Source organism: Drosophila elegans, unplaced genomic scaffold (assembly GCF_018152505.1).
Source record: "Drosophila elegans isolate 14027-0461.03 unplaced genomic scaffold, ASM1815250v1 contig_476, whole genome shotgun sequence".
Classification (NCBI taxonomy): domain Eukaryota; kingdom Metazoa; phylum Arthropoda; class Insecta; order Diptera; family Drosophilidae; genus Drosophila; species Drosophila elegans.
The window spans coordinates 14954859-14971447 of NW_024545863.1; positions in this window are offsets into that span (position 1 = coordinate 14954859).

Below are 16589 nucleotides of genomic sequence, written 5' to 3' on the forward strand. Positions count from 1 at the left end.
ATAAAATAATTAAAATCAGTCCTCTGCTTCCAATTTAGCAACTTTTGAAGACCGAAAGTAAAAAATATAATAGAATATAACACATATATTTCATACAAAAAACAAGAAAAAACCATTATAAATACATGAAACTGATAAGGACATGGGCATAGAACATCTCTTTACTGCAAGCGTTGTCATAAACTTGATTCCATGCTGGATACAACTGAAAGAGAAACCGTTTTTGGTAACACATCAAAACTCCATTTTTGGTTGCTTATTTTATTATGCGTGATGTTGTAGGACTCACTAGCCCGCACATCGCACTTGAGGGCGCAATCGTGTGTTTGCAAATAAATTCCCCAAATGTGACAAGGACATTTGCATAGAAATTCTAATACCACACCGCATACAAACGCAACGAGGAAAGAAAAGGAAAATAGGGTGCTGGAGAAGGGGATAAACAGGTGGGCTGCGGACACTTGAGTGATGAGTTCTAGGCAAATGTTTGTTGCAGTTTATTTGCGCATGTTATTGAGGCCATAAGAAGCAAGGCAGCCAGACAAATAGCAGCAAATTGGGGGAAATGGGTGAAAAGGCCGGAAAATCACAAGAGCAGGGGAGAACAGGACAGGATGGGACAGTATCGCATAGTGTATTCCCTTGTTATCCGCAAAACAGGAACACATATCACACAAGATTCCGATGGGCTCCCAATCGACATGAATTCCCATCAATTGTTGTTTGACATGCAATTAATTCGCTTCACTCTCCAGCATGCGAAATAATGTCAGTTTAATATCTAGCATTTGTGGCAAATTTAATTGACTAAATGTATATTATGTTGTATAAGTGATCTAAGCTCTTGTAACCGCAACTAGGCTATGCAAATTAATCAATTTGGATGCAAATACTTGGAAGAGTTCTGCGGAAATAAGGAGTCAAAGTGATAAATATTTATGTTGGCTTTCATCAGAAAAAAACATTGTGGTACAAGGATTATATAATACAAAATTACATTAGTTAACATAAATATTTATTTGGGTTTGAAAATACGTTCTAAAATATGTACTCAATATTAATAGAAATACTTTTCATTTTTGTAGACATAATATTTTAAGCTTAAAAGTAGGTAACAATAAATTCCCAGTACGTGGCATGACCTGCTTCTTACCCTAACTTTTGTTTTTTAATACTAGCTGTGGGCCCCAATATTTACGACCATAGAAAAACACATTTTCCGTAATGAGTTCTTATTGCTTGTCATTTTAATTTAATATTGAATGGAAAATTACATTCATCCCCATTTTTTCGTATATTTTTTGTCGGTTGCCATTTAATTAAATAGCGGAAATGAACAATTTAATTAATTTATAGCAAATGACAAAAACCATCCGCTGTGCAATTATAACTAAAACAACAAAACGAATTAACCAGCAAACTAAGCGAATGCGCCAAGCTTTCAAAACATTAATTTACGCCGTTAATTATGCAGCATCAACTGAAAATTGACGAAACGTCACTGAAAAAAGAGGTAAAATGAATTACAAAACTTATTTCACTAAATCCGTCTGGATTCGAGCTTAGCTTCCCAGACAGTCGCTAATTGTGTCCAAGGTTTTATGGCTTTCTAGACGCCTGGAAGTCTGCTCTTAAATGGCGTAGATAAGGATCACACACTTGGACTTGTTGTAGTGGCTGCTAATCACTCGAAAACACGCAAGCTTACCGCTTTTCTCCACCAGCCACATGAATCGGTTTGGGCCTGCTCAAACAGCTTAAACCAATAAAACAGTCACACCAGTCGTTTAATATGTATGCACAAAACTCAATTGAAACGAATGGGAGAATGAACCCAATGGCATATGTGGGCAATTCATTTATTTTAATGAAAAGTAAATTGTGTATTTACATAAACGCGGCAGGTAAACGCCTCAAGCAACAAAGATAAACAAACGGACGGACGACAATCAGAATATATATTTGTCTGTGGAATGGCGCTGATGTCACTGAAAATGTACTTCTAATTTGAAAAGAGGCTATCGCGTGTGAGTTCTCGTCAAATTTGTGCAACAACAAACGATTTATAATAAGTTATTATGATAATCAGGGACTATATTTATAAATAATATAAAATTAGCTACTTTTGTTTAAGCTACGCAAAGTGCTTAACGTTTTTGTGCACACTGGTAAATAAATTGAATATTAAAAACTTATATGAGACTATGGAATTTAATATTTAAATTGAATGTTCAATAAAATGCAAATTTAATTGCATGATAAACAAGTGCTTAAATTATTCTAATAAATTTGGAAAATATTAGACCCTATATAGTTCCTATTTCATTTAAGTGCATTTTACATAAGTCAAAAATGCTATAAAATTAAAAGAATTTAGATATTTATCGTTTTTTCAGGAAATGTATATTAATAAAATTTCTTTTAAAATTAGGTTTACTGTTTAAAAATTTAATTCCCTAAAAAATGAAATTATTTACAGGCTTGGCCTAAGCCCACAGACCGCAGTTGAAAGGTGTGCATTTCTTAAAAATTTATCGCTGAATTTTTGGCAGCGAGCCCACCTCTTGGGTGAGGTCACAACTTAAACTCTTGGTCGGAGTGCCATTTCCAGCGTCGAGTTTAATTAAGGCGCAGCTGGTGGCAGGATTATGCCACTCTCAAAAACTCAAATTCCCACACTCGCAGTGCAAATGTGGCTGTCGGCAGTGGCATTGATTTATTTAACGCGCACGCGGTTAAAGTCGCGTCGAAGTCGAGCGGCAGTTGCCGTGCAACCGCCTGATAATCAAATGTCATTCCTGGCATGCCACGGAGCAGCAGTTGGCGTCCCGCCCGTAATACACACGACAAGTGCTTAATTTATTTTGCATTAAAGCCCCATTTATCTTTTCTTATCGCCTGTGCAACAACGTTGAAGATTTACTCAACCAGCCGACAAACACGCCCCCTTTAAAAAATGTGGGGGGAGGTAAAAATGCTCGCAGTGTATATGTGAATACAGGAAAAAACTTTTCACCACAGGTTATCCCTGATCGCTTTTTATATAAAACAATAAGGATTCTTTTAAAACTGCCTTGATATGCATTGATTTAATTACTTTTCTTATTTCCATGTATTTTTTAATTTAAGAGGTTAAATCAAACTTGTTTAACAAGCCATTTATTAAAGCATTTATTTAAAAATATAAAAAAAATAAAAAAACTTCTGTAGAAATTATTTTAGAATGAACTGTAATCCGCAAAAAACTTTTTTTTTTCTAGGTGTATATATTTGTCTGTTGCGCCGCCCGACACGCCCCTAATTTATGAGCCTTCAACTGCAAGCAAGTCTATGGTCACGCCTTCTTTCCTCAGTTTTTTGTGTGTCCTGCCTCTTGGCTTTTTGCGGCAATTGTCTGGACAAGCTGCAAGTTGTAACTCGTCGTTGTTGCCGTGTCAATGGCCAAAAATATGGACAACGCCTGCGGTTACGCTTTAAATTGTTGCCAATTTTTTGTGTCTATGCATTGACGCTTGCGGCCATTATTGAATTAGGCTTTTGTGGTTCAGCCAGAAAAAAAAGCAAATATACAAAACGGAAGAGACGGAGTAACAAAAATGGAAAAATTGAATAAAACTGATTAAACATGGAAGCAGGCCAAGAAAATACAGATGCCAAACTTCATCAAAAGGTTTTGGGATCCCAGTGGGAATTGAATTTATATTGATTTAAGGCATACAATTTTAGTATTAATTAAATTATTTCACTCAGAATATGGTCAATCAGTCAATTAGTCAGCAAGTTTAATACAAACTTCATTTAATATGCTTAAATATAAAACAAATACAAAACAAGGATGTATAAAATATTTACGGCCCGTCTATATATTGTTCTTCTCGTTTTTAAAAAGTACTTAAAAGTATAATTTAATTGGCACTTTAAATATTAAACACTTTTAATTTCATGAGTGCAGACAAAATCTAACTCTTTCCTGTTGTTTATAAACTTAACTCGTTATGTACACAAAACATTAATTTAAATTATTAACATTCAAAAGTCCTTATGTACAATTTTCAATGGAATTAAAAATTAAATATGCATCTCATTTCTATAAATTATTCGTGTTAATTAACAACCCATCGTTAACGTTTACATATCTATGCAGAGATATATATGCAACAGACCACGTCGAAATTCCTTTAGCTAAAAATAAGAGAGAAACAAAATATATACCTGTTGTATTAGGAATCTAGATTTTCTTCTGTGATTTATGGCTAAGCATTAAGGAAAATCAAGGAAATATCCAAGAAATGTTTACAGTTATAAGTTAATTACATTTCCTGCTTGCTGCCGCAATCAATTTTTGACTTTTGATAAATTTTCCTGATTTTCAAGATTTTCCTATGGCCAACCCCACACGTTTGCATCGCATGTAACGCAAAGTTCTCCCGCTTACTGGGTCAATGTAATAATTTGCACAACAGCAGAAACCAAACGATAACAATGCAAACGTGCAAAACGCCAAAGAGAAAGTGCAGGGGAAAGTGCCAGCAACAAAAACCAGCCATCGAACATCAACAACAAAAACCCACAATCGCCTGGCAAACCCATGGCTCCTATTTTGTTGGTCTGTTTTAGTGCTCCATCGTTTGCTAAACGGAAATCAATGGAAACTCTCTGCTTCAAACCCACTCGCACATTGTTTGGCTTATCGCCGGGAAAAGCGTTCCCAGTTATCGCTTTTCGAATCGCTCTTTTCGCCCAACTTTTGCACCCCAGCCGATTGACAACGATTCTGCGATAGAACATGAATGAGCTAAACCCTTTGAGGGAGTTCCAGAAATTGGGGATTGCTTAAGAACCTACCTTCAAGACGTCTTAACTTGGTGTCATTGAAAATAAGTATTTTCCTGATTTACAAGTAATTTTTACTTAAATCAAAATGTTTTCTTTTAAAATATTAATGTATGCCTACTCCTAAGTAAAGTGTTTTTTTTTCAAAAATTCTTTAGTATGATATAGATAATATTAAGAAAAACATTTATTATAAATATTAATTTTCGCATATCGTATTATATAGGAGATAAGGAAAATACGATGTAAGTAGTTGTTTTTTTTTACAAGTAACCCGGTTTTATTGAATTTAAATCAATTTGAAAATATTATAAATTATAAAACAATAAAATACCAAGATTTTACATCATTTAAATTGCAAATCTTAAAACTAACTTTATATTTTCTGTGGGAAATATTTGTGAAACTGCAGCTAGCAACATTTGCGGAATGGCATTGGGTACAAACTCATTTAAAAAGCGAGCGTTTTATGCACAAACATTTAGCGGCAAACAAACTGCATTTCTAAGCGCCGCCATTGCCTTGACCATTGTTGTGGGTTCTCGGCCCTGTGCTGTGGACTGCCTCCCGATTCCGTGGCTGCTGCTTAACTGAATGCCTTTGGAAGCCATAACACGCATAATTACATGCCAAGCAACAGTTTAGATGCCAGCCATTAAAAATTAACTGCCAGCGCAGTAAAAAGCAAACTTAAGGGGGCGAGCAGCGAACATAAATGAAAACTAATTTCCAGTTTTTTCAATCTGGGTTAAAAGGGTCGCTCCATCCCATCCCACTCAATTCCATCCCATCCTATACGATTGGCCTGATGTTGCAGCTGGCGCTCGCCATTTTTAATCAGAAGGCACAACCCTTTGAGCTCCGCAGAGGAGCCAAAGGATCCAAGGGAGCAGACATTTCAGCCAGTCCTACCGATGTTTTTGCCCTCTGCTTTCTGGCTTGTGTGTGTTGGTAATTGTAAACTGCTGGCTGATGTTTTTACAAATCATTTGCAATTCATTTGCCTGCCACTTATAAACCGTTTAAAGGAGAGTTTTTAATTACGCTTAGCTAGCAGATAAAGTATCTTTGTATCTCATGTAGTATCATTGGTATTGCAACTGAGTCAATGACTCGACATGCTAGCACTGGAATTGTAAAAAAAAAAGATTTAATAATGTATTTCCAAATTAGTTTTTCATGGGTTTATTGCAGGCATTTGCACTAGCCTCAAGTAAATCACCAAAAAACGAATATAAATAAAAAATATTTCAATATTTATAATATAGTTCTTTTGATTATGGGACTATTTTAGGTGGATGATTTTTAAGTTTAGAAAAACGAATGATTAATGATTATTTTCGGTCCCTGAATAAAAGAACTAATAACTGAAATGTGTGTTAGAAAACGCTTCTAAGCTTAGGATAGGGGTTTAATTAACACAAAAAGATCTCACTATTAATTAATACAAACAATGTTAAATATATCTAAGCATTTAGACATTGTAGAACTGACTTTGAGCAAGTCTTTTCTTTCCAGTGGACTTGGTTTAGTTGAGCTGCTCAGCGAGCCCTGAGTATTTGTTTCGTTTTAACAAAATCAGCCGTATTCAAGCGGTTGATGCTCCAGTGCTCCACTGCTCCATTGCAGTGCTGACTTCCGATTCCGGGATATCTTCCCATCCTTGGGCCTGTAAAAGCGGCTTACTCGTATGGCTTTTTATTGCTGTTCGACAGCTTGAGATCGGAGGCCGACATCAGGTGAATATGCATCCCAGCTGCATGCCGATGATGAGGCTCTTTGTTCCACTCCAGCTGTTGCTCCTCGTAATCAATGTGGGCAACTGGGGAAGTCGGAAACTCGACGAGTGGGAATACGGCTGCATTTAGATGAGCCGACGGATTTGCAGATTGTGGGCGGGATAAGTAAGAGAAATGGGCGGTCGAAACTCCTTTAAAGTCCTGAGAACTTCTCTCAAAAGCCATTCTCCTTTGGCCACTCGAGGGCGACTTAAACAGGCGTCCTTACACCATCTTGCGACTCTGGCAATCAGCAGCCATTGTGGATGCCGACGGAGGAAGCGAGAAAATCCGAGGCCAGGAAGGGATCTGAGATAGCCAGTAGGTGCTTCGGTGCATTGGACCAGTGCAGCATCGATGGCTCCTTCTTCATTCTACTCCAGCAACTTTCCAACTGACGGCTGCCATTCAAAGTCTTCTACTGCCAAATGCAGGCACGATGCCCCTGCACTCAGCAAAAATATTACATTAATTTACTGTAGCAAAAGGTTGAAGCGTGCCTCTACTGGCATAAATAGAAAATAAAAACTTAACATTCCGGCAGTTCAGGCTTAAGATGCAATTTCTTTGTGTCCCACTTTATCGACGCTTGAGAATATTTTATTTTCACTATTTTTCAGAGTGTTTGGTGGGCAAGAAAAATGGGTCGACTGGGAGGGCAGACAGTCGCTCCTTGTTTGTTTACTCCACCCTTACAAGGCAGTTTGCTATTTATTCAGCCTGGTGTGGGCTACAGTTCCAGATCCAGATCCACCCAGAGCCCCTGCTTTGTTTGTTTGCTTTTTAAAGTTGCAATCATTCTACACATTACACCATGGGCAAACATGACCCATTTTGATGGCAGCAGCCCCTCGTTGCCGTAGCTATTGACTTAAAAAATTCATTTCGCTAGATTTTTTCATTAATTGCAAAATAGGCAGGCGCACAAGCACAAGCAGTCGAAATCGCTGGCTGGCTCTTTCAATATTATATGCCTTTGTCAGAGGGGATTGCTTGTTTTCGAAAGTCAGGCAGCCAAGGGATTCAGTAGGAATACCAATCAGAGAGGCCATTCGCCTTGCTGCGACTGGAAAAGCAATGTTTTGGGGCTTTAATAAAATTATAGCAAGCAAGTGGAGATGACAAATATAGCAACAAGCCTTTAGTTCGAAACGATTGTGTGCAGACTTTCCATTCTTAAAGGGGTTTGTTAAAGAATATTAATGTTTTACCTTGTAAAATGATATTAACTGAATTAAATTCAACGAATGTTCGGTTTTATTTATTTTTAGATGCTTGTGCTCACCAATCGATCGAAAAACTTCTCAGGTAAGTAAGTGGTTAAAATATTATAAATAAATAGGTAAGTCATTAACGCAAGCTAAAGTTTTAAGTATTAGGCACGGAGAGCTTTAGCAGCTTACCTTTTAAATATTAAACATTGACAGTTTGTTTACAGATTAAAAGAATGCTCTTAAAGCCGAATCTTGACACTCCTAAGTGCAAACATTCCGTTTTATAACACTTTTATTGTTGCCATTATTTTGGTAGTCATCCTTCAGTCTTTTTGTCTGCATTTCCCATCGCTGCAGTTTGCTTTGTTGGTTTTCGGAACGCCCTTGCATCTCTCCCTCGTAGGCGTCTGTGCAAATTTATACATGCGAAATTCCTAGACGCCGACGCCATCTCCCTCTTCTCTCCCTCCCTCTCTCTTGCTCGCTTGGTCGCCATCGCCATGCGTCAACAAAGAATTTTATGGCTGGCTCTGGCCTTGTGCGTGTGTTCGTACGGATTTTCCGCATTTTCCTGCCGTTTCTGGGTGTGCGTGCTCGCCCATTTTTATGTAGATTTAAGTTAGTGCCGGGCACTTGAAATTGATTGGACAACTATTGGCTTCAAAAAATTAGAGCGCAACGCTCACATAAAACTCAACTTCAGTCGCCATGCGAGTGTGGCTGGAATGCAAACATAAAAGTCTAAAACGGAAATGGGAAATGGCCGCAGAGGCAAGACGAAGATGGAAACCCTAAGTAAGTTGTTACAATATGAGCAATTTGTGGGCAATTTATGCCAGCAACTTTTGTTTGCGAAATATTTCCGAAAGTTTAAGTGGGCAGAACAAACAAAGTGGCAGAACATTCAACAATTCCCACAATAACTCTAGAAACATTTGATATGGTATTTAAAGAAAGTTAAATGTTATATAACTCATGCCTTGATAGCAAATTTTTTACAAATTTCGTGATTTAATAAAGCCTTTTAATCAGAGATATTAAGATTAAAATAAATTTAATTATTATATCACCTCTACAAATTTAATATTTGAACTTCAATAGAAACATAATTTATGGGAAAACAATGAAAAGCACTCGCTGAAAAAAGACAGGCCACACGAACATCTTAATTGCACTATGCCCGATCGCAGATAAAACAAATCGATTTTCCAGTTAAGTCGGTCGAGAGCGAGTCCTTTGCCCTAACGCCAGAATAATAAGCAGATAAACCAAAAAGTGCATAACTAATGAAGGACTATAACCAATTCTGCATCATAAGTAGGTTAATAAGCCACAAAACGCCAATAAAAAGTAAAGAGCCAAACTCCGGATGGCAATCAGGGCAATACGATAATGGAAATTGAAATAATTTGCCCACTTTTGAGCGGGCCCGTAGTCGAAGGAATGCCATGCTGGCCTGTGTAAAATTCCGGTTGGCTTGCCACATAAATCACAAATGTGCGGCCAAGTTGACATGGCCGGTGGGCTGGGATGGGGGGCGTGGCAGTGGCGGAGGACTGGCCGACTTTAACACACAACAGCCACGCAAGCTGAAAAGTATGCTACACAGAGCTAGTAAATACGCGGAGCGCAGTCCAACACACACACATACACACAAGTGCGGCGCATATAATAATAACTTCATGGCGGCCACTCACAACAAACAACAAAGAATATTGTTGCCTACTTTCAGGCGCTGCGCGAAAGGCAGCCAAAGTTTTTTAGCCGCCGCTCGCTAGAGCGCACGCAAAAGTCATGCACTGAACAAATAAAAGTGTCAATTCTTTTCATAAAGAAGGTTAGCCTACTTGGGCCACTTTTGGATTCTCATTAGGTCATATAAGCAAATTTACTTAAATATAGATAAGCATAGATATTAATTAATTTTATTAACATCTTAAAATCTATCAGTAATTTTTTCAATGTAGCCATCGCCTTCCTCTACCTGACGGTTTTGTATGGCCCAACAAAAGGAGCTAATGTTAAATTTACTGAAAACGTTTGTTTCAAGTGCTTTATTATTATTTTCTTCTCGATTTTCCTCATTTTTCCTCCTGTTGTGTTGTTTTTTATTAGGCAAGGAGAAGATGGGCGTGGCCAGGATCAACTGCCGAGGGAATGCATTTCAATGCATGTTTAGCCCGTGGCATAGCCTTTAGTACCGAAACGATTATGCGACAAACGCAAGGAGCAGGTAAATGAGTTCAGGACACTAAGGAGTGGTGAAAGAAAATTCAATGGAGGAAATTAAGGGGACAAAACTAAGGGGGTGAGTGGCCAGACAGCTAGAAGCACAAAGCATTGTAAATCATCTTGAGCAGGGGGCGCTAAAGAATGCCAAAGAAAAAGGGAAAAATGTTGGAGCTGGACATGCTGCATAGTGTTTATTTTTCATCTAACACAAGGGGTTGTATGTGGGGTACCGAATGGTTTGGGGTGAGGCAGTGGCAGGGTGAACACCTGCAATGTGCCAACGTCATGTTCACCTTTCAACCGCAACGGACACTTGTGCAAACACAAAAAGTAGAAAGCAACTGGAAACGAGATCCTGCTGTTGAAGTCTCCTTTTTAGCCCCTTCTCCCCAAGCCATTCCACCCCTCGACTAGCGAAGTCTCGGGCATGAAAAACATTTTGCATGCATAGACATGCAGCTGGCCAAAAGCAGTAAAACCTAACTACACAGCAATCAAATATGAGTTTTAAACTATAAACTTAAGCCCTTAATATTAGAAAAATATTAAATTTTTAATACTGATCTTTAATTTTTGGCACATAAATGATTTATCTTGTTCGTATTTAATTAAAGTAGTTTGTTTAGGTTACCTGATTTTTCAGGTAAGAAAATTAATTGTCTCCAGCCAAACTAGAAGTTATCGTATTCAATTCTAAATTGGGGTTACGAACTTTATATATAAGTTTAAAAAGTCTATGCAGACAATATATTTGCAGTGCAGGAGTCTGCCTCGAAGAAACTAAGCAATCTATGGAATGCCGGGCCACAAGGGCGACACCCACAACAGAGAATGTGAGACTGGCCGGTGGGTGGTGGGTGTTGCTTGGTGGGTGGTGCTTGGTGGGTTGTCGGCAGGACAATTACGTAGACAGAAAGCCCCGCATATAAATGACCGGCATGCATAGGAGACCGAGAAAAAGAGAGAAAGATGAGAAAAGTGAGGGAAGTCGCCCCATTGGGCAAGCATTTAATTTGTATTTTATGCGATTTATGTTTACTTTAGTTGGCACTCATTTTGCATTTTTATTAGCGCACATAAAAATGGCATGGAGACGATGACATCCAGAGGGTGCAACAAATGTTGCAATCAAGCCGCATAAAGGTCGTCCACAAAATGTTTGCTATTTTGTGGAACCACATTTATGGGTTCTCTCTTTTAGTTTAGAAAACCTGGAAAACTATTTAAACAAGCTAAATGCTTAGTTGTTAAAAGTATGCTTTTGCTGTTCGTTAAACACAAGGCAAATTTAAAGGATACAAGACTTGGAACTAAGTATTTTAAAAATGTAGGTAGAATAAATTATATTTAAAATTAAAAGCAAGTATCAATGGTAAACCCACTTTAATTTCAAAATTTTAAGTTAATACTTACCATTAATATTAAAATCTACTTTAAAACTTCTTAACAACTATTTCTTTGATGTCAGGATGATGTCTTAACAACTATTTCTTTGATGTCAGGAAACTATGCAAATTATACAGTTCTTAGTCAATATTTGTTTGAAAACTTTGTAATTTTTCTTTCAATCTAGAGGAGATGCCTCTCAAAGGCAACCAGATTAAATCTTATTTTTTCTACGACCAATTACGTTTATAAGCCTTCTGTGACCATAATCATGATAAATTTGCCTTACAGTTTTTAAGTGAGCAAGTGAACAGGGGGTGCGGCATTGATCAGCTGCTGGCCGAATAGCCCAAGAATTTTTTTCATCAGTTTTCCGTTTTCCATTTTGGCCTTACTCAGGCCAGAGGCACTCATAGTTTACGAGAACCGCCAAACCAAACCAGAATCTTCCCTTTTTTCCACGCCCATTTTTCCGGGCCGAAAAGCCATTAGCAGGCGGGCAGACGTTTTGTATTTAAGTGGAGCAAACGGCAAAAGGCAAAACCGAGGGAGATGCAGAAAAATGTTTCCAAAATAAAAATAAATTGTTAAAAAACTTTGGTGCAGAGAGCCCGCGAAAGGAAATATAAACAAGCTGGCTCAGGACATTGAATGTCCTCAACCGAATACAGTTATTAAAATTTGTACTAAAGGGAACGGGAGCACGAGATGATGATGATGGTATTCATCAGGCCGGCATATTGATAGGCACAAGTTTCTGTGGCGAAGGATGAGTTCGAGTTTGGAGCTCTCGACGAGCTGACGAGCAATTACCTCCCAATTGCCCAGCGTCTTAGCTCGTTCCCTTGACCTTTTGGCTGACTTAAATCCACTTTACGCTGCTGTCCAGCTATTAATTGGTGCACTCAAAAAAAAAAAAACTTTTATTATAAGGATGTTCTAAAATCATTAACCTAATTTTCTCTTACTTCTTGGTGACTTTAAATCGCTTAAGATCTGAAAAGAACGAATTTTAAGCTAAACTAAGATGATTTAAAAACAGCTATGGAGAATTTTTTTAATGAATTATTAGACAAATCAAAAATTGTATTTCCGTGTGCCAGCACTCAAACCTCCGGAAATATGCTACTCAAATATTATTTGTTTAGGCAAGCAATTAAAAGTGGATGGCCACAATATGAGTTGCTGAAGTGCCCGACGGCAATGATTGTTAAAATGTTGGCAAATTGGATTTTTGCCAGCCAGCGGCGAGCAGGGAAATCTGGTGAATTCTGGCCAGGTCAGTTGGTCACTTGGTGGCTCCCGCACTCTGATAATGGGGCACTCGTCCAGCAAAATAGGCGTAAAATGAAACTTTTAAGTACTTTATGGCCAGCACTATAAAAAATAAAAACAACAGCAGCAACGGCAACCAAACACATCTGCCATGTGGCTCTGCTAGCAACTTTTAGCACCCAACCACCCACCCATCCACGCCCGCAACTAAAAACAACATTCGGCGGCAGAGGAATGGGCAGCATCTGAGATATGCTGTGGCCATGGAAAAACTTTCCCTAAAAACAGAAACGATGAAGCAACTTTTGGTCATATTCTAAATATCACACCGGTTGTAAAATGATTATAAAACATAATGGTGGAGCCTTCTATTCAGTGGGAGGGAGTGGTGGTTCGAAATCTGCTCAAGTATCTGATGAAAAGCTGTTTTTGCTTGTGGTATTATGGTCTCCATCGCAGCGACAGGAGGATCGTAAGACACTTATAAGCCAACCAGAACAAAAATTATAATAATGTATTTCTTTTAAAAATGTTACCCTAATGCTGTATGTATAAGGCTATCTGCGTGGTCAAATTATGGGCGCTATTGATCGAATAGTTTACAAAAATACATAGTACATACTAAAACTGAAAAAATAATAATATAATTTAAAACGAAAATTCACCAAAACACTTTTTATAAAACAAAGTTTTCAACCAATTTAGTAGTCAGTCCAGCAAACTTGGTATTTTTATTTTCTAGAAATTGGAAATAGTTTAAAAATGGTTTTGAAATTTTTAAATTGATTTTCTTGTTACGGGAATAGGGTCTCGCTTATTTCTTTTAATATTGGTTCCAGCACTAAGAAAACGCAAGAATAAAGGTATTCCCTGAAATATTATGCACATCGACCAACAGCAAAAATTTCATTATCATTTGCGGACCTTCCTCTACCAACTCTGGTATGTAGTGGTTCGAAAGTATGCTATACTTTTCACATCCACACACATGGTCTCGTGTGGATGTGAAAAGCGCCGCCGACATTTCAGGCACGTGCGTGTGACCTGAGGCAAAAATGCTTTGCATAGTTCGGGGCGCGTGCCGAGATCAAAGGCAGTCTCCGCTGACGATAAAATGACAGAGCAATAACAGCGCAACACGACAGCAATGGCAGCTGCAAACAAAAAGCGTGAATCAGGCGCCGGCAGTTGACAATTGAAGTTTTTGTTTGGCACTCGCATTACAACAACGGGATATCACGGCGTATGCGTAACGCGAGACTATCCAACATTCACCATTCGAAGTTGATTGACTGGGAAGCGGTCAGGCACCAAAAGCAATAAAAATCGCCTTGATCCCAGGGACAACAGCATTGGTTATAAAATAAATTCTAGGCATAATCATAAAGTTTTTCATAAATGTTTAACAGCGTTGCAGTGCGCTTAGTCAAAATGAAAAAATAAAAAATTATTTATTAAGAAATTATACAAAAACTTATCCAAAAATTTACGAAAATTAAAAAAGTAAGAGATGACAGTAAATATTTTAAGCCAAAATAAATTTGTGACTATATTAAATAAGAAGTATGTATGAAAACAAAAACGCAAACCAGTCACTGAGACCCACAAATTTACTTCACATTTCTTTTATGCATATTAACCGAAAACATAAAATCATCTATATTTACAATTCACGAGTTCAACTGCCATAAAACTAATTCCCTTTATCGATTTTCAATGCAAATGCAAGATTCAACAGCCATTTTGCTAGTATAAATTGGCCCGCAAGAGTATTTAAACTTTTTTTGACTCCTGAAAAAATCTGTGAATATACATCCAAACATATATATGTGTGCGGATTGAAATGTATTTGAAAATGGCAATTTACGCACTGTTAGGGACAGTTCAAAAAAGAATCAGCTGCAGGCAAGGCACCCAGCGTGTCCCATCCTGGGGAAAACTGTTTGCCATTGCCATCGGATGCGAATGTATATGGAAGGATATAGGGAGACAAAAAAGGGAGGGATGATATAGGAAGGATATGGGAGGAAAGCCAAACCCTTCGGGCACATTGATGCGCATACGTACGAGTATATCTCACTGATTGCCGATTTGATTACGTCAGTGGTCCGAGCCCGAAAGTCCATGTCCCCTGGCATGTTAAAGTCCTGAAGCTTCTGACCAAATTATGCCAAGTATTTGCTTATTAGTTTTTTCCTCTAACCCAAATAAATTGACATTTGCTATTAGAAAAAGGTTTGGCCTGAAAGTGCAAAAATGCGAAAAACTTCAGAAATGTCTTTTGCCAGGGGTGTATATATTGGCACAAACACATATATTTGATATGATATGGTCAAGGAAGGCCATTGAACGTATCGGCATTTACAGATCAACTCACATTTGTGAGTTGTGAGATGGCTTGTGGGAGGGTCACTCAGTGCTTATGGCAATTGAACAGCAAATAAAGTCAGGAATCTTTCGTTTTGGACGTGAGGGAAGAACCTGAAAGTTGGGTATATCCTTAAAATAGCAACTTTGCACTGAAACATAATCTAAATTAAAGTATCAAGTATATGACATTTTTTATTGGCTTTCAATATTTATATTGGAATAGTTGTCAACAAATTTACCAATCACCTCTCTACATTTAATTTTATAAAAGTTTATATACTCAAAAATTAAATGGTTCTCGATAAGCCTAATGAGCTGTAATAGTACCAGCACCGTGAGCTACTTCCTGGCTTCAATTGGAACACGGAAAATAGTAGCAGCATCCTGATAAACACTTACTGAAGGAAAAGCCTGAGTCGAGAAAATAGGCGCCATGCCAGAGTCAAATCCCGAAAATGTCGCCAATAAGAAGCTCAACGTGAAATAATCTTACGGCAGTAAGTACTTCCAAGGAACTCAACCATCGCCACCCCGGAAAATCTTCTTCAACATCTAAGAAACTTCTGCACTGTAAAGTGTGTCGAAGTGGTACCAAATTTGTTTACTTAAAAAGATATTGTTTCAAGAGCTTTCAAAAATTTCTGTGCTTAACAATTTATATTTTATATATATCTTTAAGGAACAACACTGTTAAAAATTATTTTAACAACAATATTGGAAATGTTTTATTATTTAACACTATTAATAACTTTATTGCGAAATCAATATAGTTAAGAAACATTTTACGTAAAGACTATAAGCTTTATTATTTTCAATTAAGTAACGCCTTTGAGTGATTTTTAATTTTTTTTCAAACTAACCTTTATATTAAGAAATTATAACCTATAATTTGACCAAGGCTTTGTACTTATTTGTTCCGTTAAGAAATTTTTTGGGAAATTAAATTTAATATTAATATTTTTTTCAGTGCTCTACTGGCACTGACTGTCGTTATTCCCAGGACGCAAATTATGCATTAAGCTGTAGAAAAATGCCGCATAATGGTATCAGCGAAGACGACAAGGCGGCTGAGTGGGGATTGTGCGAGAAGGTGATTCCGTTCGCCAGTTGGGAGCAATCAAAATGTGTAAATTAGCACTGGCAGGCAACAAATCCTCATCGTGGCCGTGATGTCCGTGCACATCCTCCCGTTACAGGGATCTTGATCACACCAGACAGCAGCCAGAATTGCAATTTCCACTTTAATCTCCGCTGCACACGATGTACGGCCGCAGCTTATAATTTCGTTTATAATTACGCACAAGCCAGAAAGCCCAGTCTGCATTCTGAGCTGCAGTTTGGCCCAGCTCAACAAATGATGTCAACGCTGCAGAAAATGCTGTCCCGAAAACCTGGCGGCAACACTCCCCTAATTAGCGCAAAACTAGGCGGATGTGAGTCCATCCGCAGGGCACCGAAACCAGCTAACCTGAACTGAACTGACCTGAACTGCTGAACTCAA